This window comes from Chiloscyllium plagiosum, unplaced genomic scaffold, assembly GCF_037043375.1.
Source record: "Chiloscyllium plagiosum isolate Xiang-an unplaced genomic scaffold, Cpla_swu_hap1 HiC_scaffold_45, whole genome shotgun sequence".
In the NCBI taxonomy this organism is placed as follows: Eukaryota; Metazoa; Chordata; class Chondrichthyes; order Orectolobiformes; family Hemiscylliidae; genus Chiloscyllium; species Chiloscyllium plagiosum.
This window is the reverse complement of record NW_028270183.1, coordinates 13,461,787-13,474,831: the sequence shown is the minus strand read 5'-3', so window position 1 is coordinate 13,474,831 and position 13,045 is coordinate 13,461,787.

Sequence of the window (13,045 nt, the reverse complement as noted above, 5' to 3'; positions counted from 1 at the left end):
CCTAGAAGCAGTTGCTTTTTCTGTGGTGTTTGTCGTTAAAAGTTGTGTTTCTCCTCAATCTGGTTTCTCTCTTCTATCTCTCAATGACTTTTGCAATCGCTCCTCCTTTCTGGACTTGACACACTAAGGACGTTTTTCCTGTTATTCAATGGAGAGATGTGGGCAAGGATCCCTCAAATGTTAACTCTGATCTCTCTCTCTGCACCTTCTCTGTGTGGCTGTATCCTGCACTTTGTATGGTGTGACCTGCCTGTGGAGCACACAAAACACCACTGTTCACTGTGTCTCGGTACGTGACAACTATAAATCAAATCAAGTCACCCCTCACTCTCCTAAACACCAGTGGAAACCAATCTATTCTGTCAAATCTTTGCTCATAAAACAACTCACTCATTCCAGGTCTCAACCTAACGAACATCCTCCAAACTGCCTCACATGCACTTACAATACAGTAGACTTTATCATAACGTATACTCAATGAGCATAGTGAAAAATTTACATGTCGCCAGTTACAGCACCAACTTAGATCCAAATGTACCCAGGCACAGCTTCTTTGTTTAGAATTAGAGTCCCTATAGTGTGGAAACAGGCCCCTTAAGTCTAGACCGACCCTCCCAAGAAAAACCCACCCACACCCATTCCCCGACCCTAAATTTACTCCTGACTAATGTATCTAACCTACATATCTCTGAACTCTATGGGGCAATTTAGCAATCCACACTAACCCGCATGTCTTTGGACTGTGAGGAAACTGGAGCAAACCCACACAGACACAGAGAGAACGTGCAAACTCCACACAGACAGTAAGCTGAGGCTGGAATCAAACCCAGGTCCCTAGCGCTGCGAGGGAGCAGTGCTAACTGCTGAGCTACCATACCACCCCTTTGTTTGGTTACAAGATTCATTACAGAAATAAAAGGAGTTCAGTACAGCAGACTATGCACTTAGCTTCCACTCCACATTTCTTAAATAAGCAGACCAAAACAGTACATGGCATTTGCGCTGTAGTCTCATCAATGCCCTGTATAACTGAAGCTTAACATCCTGACTTTTACCGTTTTCAGGAAGGGACAGTCAACCTGAAATATTAACATTGATTTCTCTTCACTGATGCTGCCAGACCTGCTGAGTTTTACCAGCAACTTCTGTTTTCATTACTCACTTTATTTACCCTTCTCCTTTTTATTTACCTGTAGAAACACTTGCTATTTGTTTTCACATTTCTAGCTAGCTCTCTGTCCCTCATATTCTAATTTCTTCCTCTCAGTTAATGTTTTAATAGATCTTTGCTATTCTGAGCAATCAGCTGAGCTCACCTTTGCATAGTTAAATGCTTTTTACTTCAGTTTGATGCTTTCCCTACCTAGTGAACTACAGATGGTAAGAGTCCAGCGGATTTATTTGGAAGCACTAGCTGTCGGAGCGCTGCTCCTTCATCAGGTGATTGTGGAGAATCTCCACAATCACCTGATAAAAGAGCAGTGCTTCGAAAGCTAGTGCTTCCAAATAAACCTGTTGGACTATAACCTGGTGTTGTGTAATTTCTAATTTTATACACCCTAGTCCAACATCGGTGTCTCCAAATCAAAAAATTAGATGGTAAGTTCTTCTTTTAGAATTTTTCTTTGTAATAAGAAAATACCTAGTCTGAAATATCCCCTAACATTGTGTCTCTATTGACCTGTTGCCCAGCTTAGTGTGTCAGTTCACTTCAACTAGCTCAGCTCTCACAACAACATTGGAGCTCTGTTTTAGTTTTAAAACACTAGACTTAGACCCAATCTTCTCCCTTTCCAAATGGATAATAAATTCAATTATTCTGTGGTTTCTGCTATCGAAGGTGGACTTTACTCTGATGTCACTAATTAATCTCATCACATTACACAATACCAAGTCTAATATGCCCTAGTCGATTCCCTCAAACGCATTCACAGAACACAGAAGGGGTGACACAGTGGTTAGCACTGCTGCCTCACAGCGCCAGAGACCCAGGTTCAATTCCCACCTCAGGCAACTGTCTGTGTAACGTTTGCACGTTCTCCCCGTGTCTGCGTGGGTTTCCTCCAGGTGCTCCGTTTTCCACCCACAGTCCAAAGATGTGCAGGTCAGGTGAATTGGCCATGCTAAATTGCCTGTAGTGTTAGGTGAAGGGGTAAATGTAGGGGAATGGGTCTGGGTGGGTTGCTCTTCGGAGGGTCGGTGTGGACTTGGTGGGCCGAAGGGCCTGTTTCCACACTGTAAGGAATCTAAATCCAACTGTGCAGCACAGGAACAGGCCCTTCAGCCCACAATACGATCCTGTGAACTCCTCAGCCAGGTGACTGCTGCCAACCTGATTTTCCACTTTCCATGTTGATTCAAGTGCACGGAAAGGTGGAGCAGCAGGTAAAGTGCTGATGGCCATGAAAGCTGCTATATGAATGCAAGTTCTGTTTTCCTTTCCCGACAGGGACCTGGGCCCATAACCTTCTGAACTGAAGCCATGACTGACAGTGATTAACTGGAGCGGAGTGGTCTACAGGTGGGAGAGCTGTGGTGGCACAATGGCAGTGTCCCAAACTCTGAGCCAGGAGACCCAGTTCAATCCCCACCTGCTCCAGGGGTGTGGTCATAACATCTCTGAACAAGTTGATTAGGAAAATATCTGGTAGAGAGGATATCAGCCTGACTCCTGTTTAATAGGCCTTTTCGTTTTGGTAACGCTAAGCTAATTTTCACTAATTTGACAAAAAACAAGATACTGTGGAAGCTAGAATCGTTTCATTTGGAAATAGGGTCCTCGTCCAGTCGCTGTCGCTGAGGGTGAAAATAGAAATCACGTACAGAAGCAGGAAAGGCCTCACCCTATCTCTGCGGACTTGTAAAAAGAAATGTCAGCTATTTATAATCTCGACAGGAAACCTGATCGAGTTTAGGGGCTGGACGGTTGCTGTTCTATCGTAAACCTGCATGGGTTCAGCTCACCAGGGGTAAAGACCAGAGCTATCTTCTACTTGTCCCTGGGCAGAGCTAATGAGCTGCTCATTGAGAATGCATACTTGTCCAACTTAATTACCATGCACTTCATTGAACTCAAGATTCCTGAGCCCTGACTCACTTTGAGTAATTATGAAGTACCTTTCTCTGAACATGTTCCAAACTTTATTTAATCTGTTTGCCGATTCTGCACTGGCCCTCCTATTTCTGCCTGATATTTATTGTTTTTCTTGACTGTCACAAGGACACCCTGATTGAAACACAATGCACCTGAGGATTAAAGACGGGGGGGTAATAGCTTGTAAAGTACTCGGAGATATCATTGAGAGATTTAACTGCTCAAGAGATGAGCTCCCAAGGATGCAACAGGCTTTTCCGATGCCTCGTTTCTCCCGGGACCAGCTGCTGGTTTGTACCCTGTCGAATATGATTTGCAAAGCAGCAGACAGGGTGGTGTGGAGGGGGCTGGTGTTCAGGGGAAGACGAGGTTTAATGCAAGGAAAAACATCTGTCTTTCCCTCTCCTGTGTGTTCTGAAGATATAGGAGTTGGGGCTGCCACATGACCTCAAAAGAAGCGGCACAGTGGCTAGCACTTCCGCCTCATCGCGCCAGGGACCTGGGTTCGATTCCGGCCTCGGGTGACTGTCTGTGTGGAGCTTGCACGTTCTCCCTGCGTCTGTGTGGGTTTGCCTCCGGGGGCTCCGGTTTCCTTCCACAGTCCAAACGTGCGCAGGTTAGGCCAGATTGACCATGGGGAAATTGCCTCATCCTGTGGGGCATTTGCCATCATCCAGGGATGAGCAGGCGAGGTGGATTAGACGTGGTTAAACATGTGGGGTTAGGGTGATAGTGAGGGGGTTCCAGATGGGGATTATATGACATGCCTGTGGAGTGACAGGGTTGCAAGGGGAGCAGTAAATTTGGCCACAGCCAAACGTGGTAAAAGCCTGGAAGCAATGCTACAATTTGGAGGTGGAGCGCCGAGTCTATAGAGTGAGCTCCTTCTTGGACAAACAATTGTAGGAGCATGGTCACCACCTGCTGGCTAAGTCAGGAATGGCAGGACGCAAACACCTGTCTGGTCTGAGTACTGAGGGAGCTGTGACACTGTGACACTGTGATCAAGGCTGGGGCAGGAAGAGATCCATTCACTTGCGTAAAGCTCATCGTCAGCCCTCTCCTCAGATTCCTGCCTGTGACCTTCCTTTCCTCTACCAACTCCTTGATGGTGCGTTACCGCCCAGACCCGATCCTGTCTGAATTCCGGTCAGGTTGCCACTCTTGCCACTGTAACGCTTGTCAAAAATTGCCTATTGGAAAGGTGAACGTTCCCTCTCTTTGGCTGCTTGAGCACACAAGTCTCCCCCAGTGTCTCTCCATTCTCGTGCAGTGGGTTGGACCTCTCTCACCTGCCCTCCCCTTCTTCACCATCCAATCTCAAACCCTCGATGCTTCCTCCTCCTGCTCCTGTATTGTTATAAGACCCCAGGAGCAGCATCAGACCATTCGGCCCATCGAGTCTGCTCCACCATTCAATCAAAGCTGATATATTTCTCAACCCCATTCTCCTGCCTTGCCCCCATGGCCCTCGATCCCCCTACCAATCCAGAGCCTGTCCATCTCTATCTTAATACACTTGATCTCCATAGCCCTCTGCGGCAATGAGTTATCACTGGATTTCCCTGTCCAACCTTCTTTCTCATTGGCATTATCCAGAGGTAATTGTCCGCTCCTACATGTACACTGACAGGCCCCAGCCCTATGATCACTACTAGCTCTCCCCAACGCCTCTACCTCGTGCTCAACTGCCCAACTGCCAATCCACAATCCAGCATCAGATGAGGAGACTCTGGAATGCAGAGCTTGAGAGAGGGTGGGTTATTTTCCTTAGAGCCGGAGAGGCTGACAGGTGATCAGACTGAGATTTGTAAAGTTACGAGGGGCCTAGACAAGGTAAATAGGGAGAAACATACCCCTTTTAGAAGGGGGGTTTGAGAACCAGGGGGCACAGTTTTTAGCCGAAGGGCCACAAGGGGATGGAAAGATTTCACCCGCTGCCTGAAGGAGAAGTAGAGTCAGGAACCTTTACATTTTATAAATTATTTAGATGACCACATTGAGCAAATGGCATACAAGACAGAAGAGTGGCTCAGTGGTTAGCACTGCTGCCTCACAGCGCCAGGGACCCAGGTTTGATTCCAGCCTCAGGTGACTGTCTGTGTGGAGATTGCACATTCTCCCCGTGTCTGCGTGGGTTTGCTCTGGTTTCCTGCCATAGTCCAAAGATTTGTAGGATAGGGTGGATTGGCCAAGATGTACAGGCTAGTTGGGTTAGCCTGGGGAATTGGGGGGTGGAGGGGTTGCTCTTTGAAGGCTTGGTGTGGACTCAAATGGTCTGATTCCACGAAGATTATGGAACATGGGACCAGAGAAGATAGTCAATGACAGGTGATGGGCCAACGGGCCACTTTCTCTGCTCTATGACTTTAAATGCCCTCCAATTAATTACGGGGAAGACTGTTTTCGGTCCCCTGCTCAACAGACAGACGATGGTCATGACCTTTGGTGTCTCATCGGATTCTGAGGTGAATCTCTGAGCTCAGATTCATGGCATCCCTGAGAATGCCCAACTCCACTTGGGTAACACCTTGTACCTTGGGTTTACGTGTAGATTTGACTTCTCCAACACACCCCTGGTGAGTCTTCCAGGTTCCACCCTCCATCACCTGGAGGTCAGTGGAAGTTCTGCTGGTCCTGGCTTGTCATGCAGTACATTCCACTCCCCCCCATCACTCCTGCACGTGACAAAATCCTGTCAGTTCCGAAAGTCTCGATTTTTAAAACGTTCACCTTTTATTTGCCAATCCCTCGCGTTCCCCCACCTTCCACAACCATCTGAGACTTTGACTCCCTGGTCATTTGGGATCCTGAAGCATTCCCAAATTTCCTTGCTCTATTACTGAGGGCTGTATTCTCCAGTTGGCCAGGCCTTAATGTGATAATGCTGTTCCTTTAACAAGGCTATAGAAGAGGTTATCTTCTTAAAGCACGCTAAGGTTATAGAAGAGGATCCCTACAGTGTGGAAACAGGCCATTTGGCCCAACAAGTCCAAACCCACCTTCTGAAGAGTATCCCACCCCGACCCATTCTCCTACCCCATTACTTTATATTTCCCCTAACCCAACTTGCCTACACAACCCTGAACACTATGGTACAATTTAACATGGCCGATCCACCCTAACCTGCACATCTTTGTGACTGTGGGAGGAAACCAGAGCACCGGAGGAAACCCACGCAGACATGGGGAGAATGTGCAAACTCCACACAGTCACCCGAGGCTGGGATCGAACCTGGGTCCCTGGTGCTGTGAGGCAGCAATGCTGACCACTGAGCCGCCGTTAGGTTGTCCTTAGCATTTATTTTCAGAAGGTCGTAAAGACACAGCATCCGAGATGTTCTGGGGTTGAGCTCCTTGAAGAAGCTTTTAAGTTTAAACAAAAACACTTGTACACTGAAAGGGAAGTGGTCAGTCCTCCCAGCTCAGCTTTTCTCTGGTTGTGGTCTGGTCTGCCTATGCACTGAAAGCAGGCAGTCAGTTGTGAAGCCACTGGACCCAAAGAAGCCGGTCTATGCTGGTCCTCCCTCTCTCTGCCTTCTCTCCTGTAAGACTCGGGGTTTGATTTTCCATCCTGTACCAAGGGAATGTTGATTGGAATTGTTGCAAGTATTCGTATCAGCATTGTTAAGTTGGGATGATCTGTTGGGTTTTCGGATGGGTTAAGTTATCCTGTTCTCTTTTGCTTGTATTTCATTCTGTAACCTTGTAAATCAATTCTGTTTTGCTTAGAACACAGTGGTTTGACCAGCTGCATCCCTTCTGGAATTACACCTGCTTAAAACAAAGTTAGGGTCTGGGTTACTTTCTTGAAATGTTTTGGCAGGGGGGCGTCCTAGCCTGTTCTGTAACACCAAGCACTTCAATTCCCTCCCTACACCGGTCCATGTCACTTTCCACCTTTAAGATTCTCAAAGACTCCCTTGCCCAAGATTTTCTTGATCTTACCCAGCATCTCCTTCTCCAGTTCAGTGTCCTACTGCGATCAACATGGACGTCCACAGTACTGCCAAACGTGGTCCGCATTGGCGCTTTCGAAATTTATTTAATGGGATGTGGGCAACGCTGGCTGGAGCAGTATTGCCCATCCCTAGTTGCCCCTTGAGATGGTGGGGGCAAGCTGCCTTCTTGAACCGCTGCAGTCCACCTGCTGTTGGATGCTGTTGGGTAGGGAACAATATCTGAAGCCAGTGACATTGAAGGAATGGAGATATAATTGCAAGTCAGAGTGACGAAGGGTTTGGAGAGGATTTTGCAGGTGGTGGTACTCCTGCCCATCTCGCTCCTCTGGAGGTCGAGCTCACGGATTGGGAAGGTTCTATCCAAGAAACCTTGATGAGTTGCTGAAGTGTATCCCGTAGACGGCACATACTGTGCGACAGTGGTGAACAGAGAAAACTCTGTGGATGCGGTGCCAATCCAGCGGTCTGCTTTATGGTGTCAAGCTTCTTGAGTGTTGTTGGAGCTGTGCTCATCCAGGGCAAGTGGGGAGTATTCCATCACACTCCTGACTCCTGACAGCGGACAGGCTTTGGGGAGTCAGGAGATGGGTTACTCACTCAACTGCTCCCCCTCTGGTCGTATTGAAGGCTGCGTGTTTGCTGGAGATGATCGTCAAAACAATCTGAGGCAGACGTTAGTGTTCATCTCAAAGCTGCGTTTCCCCAAGAACACCGTGAGGTTCTGTTGAGGTTTGTAAGGCTTTTTTTTTTAAGGGATCATTGGTACTTTTCTCTTTGACAGTCTCTCCCAACACGGTGCCCCATTGAGAATCTGCCTAGAGATTCGACAGCCATCCAATGTGGGGGGGGGGGGGGGGGGGGGGGGAGTAACTTGCTCGTCAATGTTGCATTTTCCAGAAGTGGGGGGGGGGGGGTTTCCATGCTCTTGAATCCTGTAGATGTCAGACCCTACTATTTGTCATTTTATACTGTTGTTGAATTCCCACACTTTTTTTTAGTCACTTGTGGGACATAGGCAACATTTATTGCCCATCCCTAATTGCCCTTGCGAAGGTGGTGGTGAGCTGCCTTCTGTAGTACATTGACCCACAACGATGTTCAGGAGGGAATTCCAGGATTTTGACCCCGCAGCAATGATATATTTCCCAGTCAGGATGCCGAGCGGCTTGGAAGAGAATTTGCAAGGGGTGGTGTTCCCATGTATCTGCTGCCCTTGTCCTTCGAGATGGACGTGGTCGTGGGTTTGGAAGTATCTCAGAGACAGTACATAGTGTGTCAGTGGTGAACAGACAGAACTTTGTGGGTGTGGTGCCAATCAAATGGTTTGCTTTGTGGTGTCAAGCTTTGAGTGTTGCTGGAGCAGCACCCATCCAGGCAAGTGGGGGATATTCCTTCATATCCCTGACCTGTGCCTTGTAGATGGTGGACAGGCTTTGGGGAGTCAGGAGGTGAGTTACTCGCTGCAGTATTCCTATTTTCTGACCTGCTCTTGTAGCCACCGTGTTTACGTGGTGAATCCAGTGGAGTTTCTGGTCAGTAGTAACCGCAAGGATGTGGATAGCAGGGGATTCAACGATAGTAACATGTCACGGAATAGTGATTAGGTTGTCTCTTATTGGATGTGGCCAGTAATTGAGTGGCCCAAGCCTGGATCTCATCCAGATCTTGTAGCATTTGGACACGGACTGCTTCAGTATCTGAGGAGTGGCAAATTGTTGACGTTACATTGGAGGGAATATTCCAGGATGACTTCAGGATCTTCGGTGGATGTGCCCAGAGGAACCCAGCACTTGACACCAAACAGCAGGATGTTGAGGACAACAGTTTGGTGGGAGCCTGACTTTAATTTTTTTTTTACTGTTAGGGTTAGCTTTAGGATTAATGCCAGGGTGTTCCCGGATATTGTTAAGGAGTCAGCCGTGACAGACCCTGCATCCTGGAAGTGCGCGTGGATTTCCTCATCCAAATTTAACAAACGCACGTACTTCACACCCGCAGAGAGCAACAAACGCGAGGATATGAACGCTTTGGGCGTGGAGTGGTTGGCTGGGGTCACTGGACCACCAGTGCGGGTGAAACTGGAATCTTCCGGGTTCACCTCCGCTCCTGCTTGGAGATTCTGAGCCTAGAACCACGCCCTATCCCTGGTGGACAGCTTGGTGCTGTGGGTCAGAGAAACACAAGGAGATTATAAATCTGTGTGTTGTATTTGGTTGCTCAAGTGTCATTAGCCATAACATCCTGTGAGGATTCTGGGAGCTACCACACTCAGAAATCGCTCCTGAGAAAGGACTACACCTCTAACAGCTGCGACACTAAGAGGTGTATTTTGTCCTGGCTTTTTTTTTTGAAGAGAGGTTTTAAGACAGAGGCACTGAGCAATCATAGAATCCCTACAGTGTGGAAACAGGGCCTTCGGCTCAATACGTCCACATCAACCGCCTGAAGAGTAACCTGCTTCCCCCCCCCTCCACCCCCACCATATTTACCCCTGACTAATGCACCTAACTTACACATCTCTGAACACTGTGGGCAATTTAGCATAGCCAATTCACCCTAACCTGCACATCTTTGGACTGTGGGAGGAAACCCATGCAGACACGGGGAGAATATACAAACTCCACATAGACAGTCGCCCGCAGCTGGAATTGAACCCAGGTCCCTGGCGCTGGGAGGCAGCAGTGCTAACCACTGCACCACCATGCTACCCAACTTTTTTTAAAATCAATTTGAATCCAATAAAGTAGACACCTTGTGAGGTCTTGTGGAATAAGAGAAGCAGCCTGAATGGGTGGAGCCAAGCTCCCACAAAACCAGGACTTTTAGTTTTTGATTTTTCAGCAGCCATAGCTGGGGTCTTGAAGATGAGTATAGAGACTGCAGTACATAGAAACATGGACAATAGATACAGGATTAGGCCATTCGGCCCTTCGTGCCTGCACCACCATTCGATATGATCATGGGCTGGCTATGCAATCTCCTGTGCCCGCTCCTGTGTTCTCCCCATACCCCTTGATCCCTTTAGCCACAAGGGCCACGTCGAGCTCCCTCTTGAATACATCGAACGAATTGGCCCCAACAGCTTCCTGAGACAGAATTCCAACAGGTTCACCCTGCTATTCTCTCTCTCCAAATTTTCTCGATGCTTTGTCCTACTGGACTGGAGCATTGCACGTGAGACAATCTGAATTTGCCTGTTGCTGAGGATGTGTTTATGGGATGTTACTAGATTGGAGCAGTTAATTAGGCACGGTAGTTCAATGGGCAGCACGGTAGCTCACAGCATTAGGGACCCAGGTTCGATTCCACTCTCAGGCGATTGTCTGTGGCGGGTTTGCACATTCTCCCTGTGTCTGCGTGGGGGGTTTCCCCCCACAATCCAAAGGCGTGCAGGTTCAGGCAGATTGGCTATGCTAAATTACCTATAGTATCAGGGATATGTAGGTTAGGGGCATTAGTTGGGGTAAATATAGGGTAGGGGAAATGGGTCTGGATGAGTTACTCTTCGGAGGGTCGGTGTGGACTTGTTGGGCCAAATGGCCTGTTTCCACACTGTAGGGAGTCTATGAATAGTGACTGTATCGATTATTCTAATGGAGTTAGGTTATTCCAATTTCTTCATTCTTTGGTTCCGTTTTAACCATAGTGGGTGAATAAAGTGTGTTTTGCTTCAACTCTGGTAGTTTGATTGATCAAATTGCATTCGGAAGGCAGCACCTTATATTTATCTTAAAAGTAAGAGAAAGCTCAGATCGCATTGGCTTCTGAACATTTTGAGGTGTTTTGGGTCTGGCCTGTGACACAGCCCTTTCCTGCCTGAGAACTCTATTGCAATTGTTTCTAAACTGATTCAGTAACGTGGAGCTAACGAAGAACAGGCAAGCTTGCCCTGATTTCATGACCAAGACTTGTTCCTCAACCAATGTCAAGGCAACAAATTAGCAGGTCATTATCACATTGCTGCTCCTGGGAGCTTACTGCTTGCAAATTGACTGCAGTGTCTATGTTTTACAATTCTGGCAACACTTCAAAAGTAGTTGATTAGCTGTAAAGCACGCTCAGCTGTGGTTATGGAAAATGCTACGCAAATACATGTCTCTCTTTGTATGATCACCAACAGCTCAATAAGGTGTTGACTGATTGGTTCACAAGAAGGGATACGTGGCAGATGTGACAATGCTATGTCCAGGTATTGCAAGAGAACCAATTAACAAAAGATGATTGCCCCCCCCCCCCCCCATGGTGGCACATTAGCAGATAAAATAGCCCCACGATCCAAATGCATTCATACCCTCATCCATTATTAACTATTACTCAATAATAGTTAAAAATGGAGGAACAGAGGGATCTGGGTGTGCAAGTACATAGATCCCTCAAAGTTGCCACCCCAAGTGGATAGGGTTGTTCAGAAAGCATACGGTGTTTTGGCTTTCAGTAACAGGGGGATTGAGTTTAAGGTTTTGCTACAGCTCTACAAGTCCCCGGTGAGACCACACTCGGAACATTGTGTCCAGTTCTGGTCGCCCTACTATAGGAAAGGTACAAAGGTTTTGGAAAGGGTGCAAAGAAGGTTTACCAGGACGCTGCATGGACTGGAGGGCTTGCCTTATGAAGAAAGGTTGAAAAACTTAGACTTTTCTCTCTGGAGAGAAGGAGGAAGAGAGGAGACCTGATCGAGGTGTACAAGATAATGAGTAGAATAGATAGAGTCGATAGCCAGAGACTTTTCCCCAGGGCAGGATTGACTGGTACAATGAGTCATAGTTTGAAGATATTAGGAGGAAGGTATAAGGGAGATGTCAGAGGTAGGTTCTTTACGCAGAGAGTTGTGAATGCATGGATTGCGTTGCCAGTGGTGGTGGTGGAAGCAGAGTCATTGGGTACATTTAAGCGACTGCTGGACATGCACATGGATAGCAGTGAGTTGATGGGTGCGTAGGTTAAGTTATTAGATTTTATAGTAGGATTAAACCTCATCAGAACGTTGTGGGCTAAAGGGCCTGTTCTGTGCTGTACTTTTCTACATTCTATCTAAATATAACTGGAGAGCTCCCATATGATGCTGCAGCATAAACCTAACCTATCCCCAGCCAATAGCTAAAGAAAATCAAAAAAACACAATTGCCCGATATTCGTGTCTTCAAAACCCAACCAACTGGGATTTCTATGGGGAAGGGGCTTTCAGCAGCCGCATACGTCCTTAATATAAAGCCAGGCCACATTTTGGAGTATGCTATCTCTATTCAGCTGGTGAGCCATGTCCAACTTCCAAAGGCAGAGAGCGGAGACCAAGCTCCTTACCCAGATCCCAACGCTGGTTGAATGCTAGTGTGACCACTCAGCTTTCAACCCATCAGACCCATTATTACCTCTCAATCCGAAGACCTTGAACACGCAGCGAAATTGATTCCAGGCAGCTCTCGGCTTGGAGGAGGCAAAAAATGACCCTGTTCTTCCATCTCCGATGCTGTCCCGGTCGCTCGCCAACCCAGAAAGAAAAGGGACTTTGACGTGACGGCCAACCGGAGTTAAGGGCGGGGGAAGACAAACACCGCTCGATAACCATCCAGAAGCCGATCTCCACTCTGTAAGGCTCGATGGACCGCCATGACAATATCGCGCGCCTCCAAAACGAGGAGTAAGGGCTTTCCACAAACTAATTTGACGGCAGGTTTTCCCAAGATCGTAAGCCACTAGCGAATGACCTGCCCGAAGCCAACCGTCATTGAGCGAGTGCAAACCTTAGGTTTTTCCAACACAAGTATGATAGACGCCAACACAGTTGGCAAAGACAGAAAATAATCCCCTAATTCTTAGAGGAATCCACAAGGTGTAGTAAAGAAAATTGTTTGTAGACAAGCCAAGGCATTAGAGGCAATCTTGGTCTTCTTTGTCTATCATTTCATGGCCATTTCCAGAAAGAAAGAATGTACAATTATATAGTGCCTTGAATGGATTGCTAACAGAGACAAGTTAATGAAGTCCTGAGT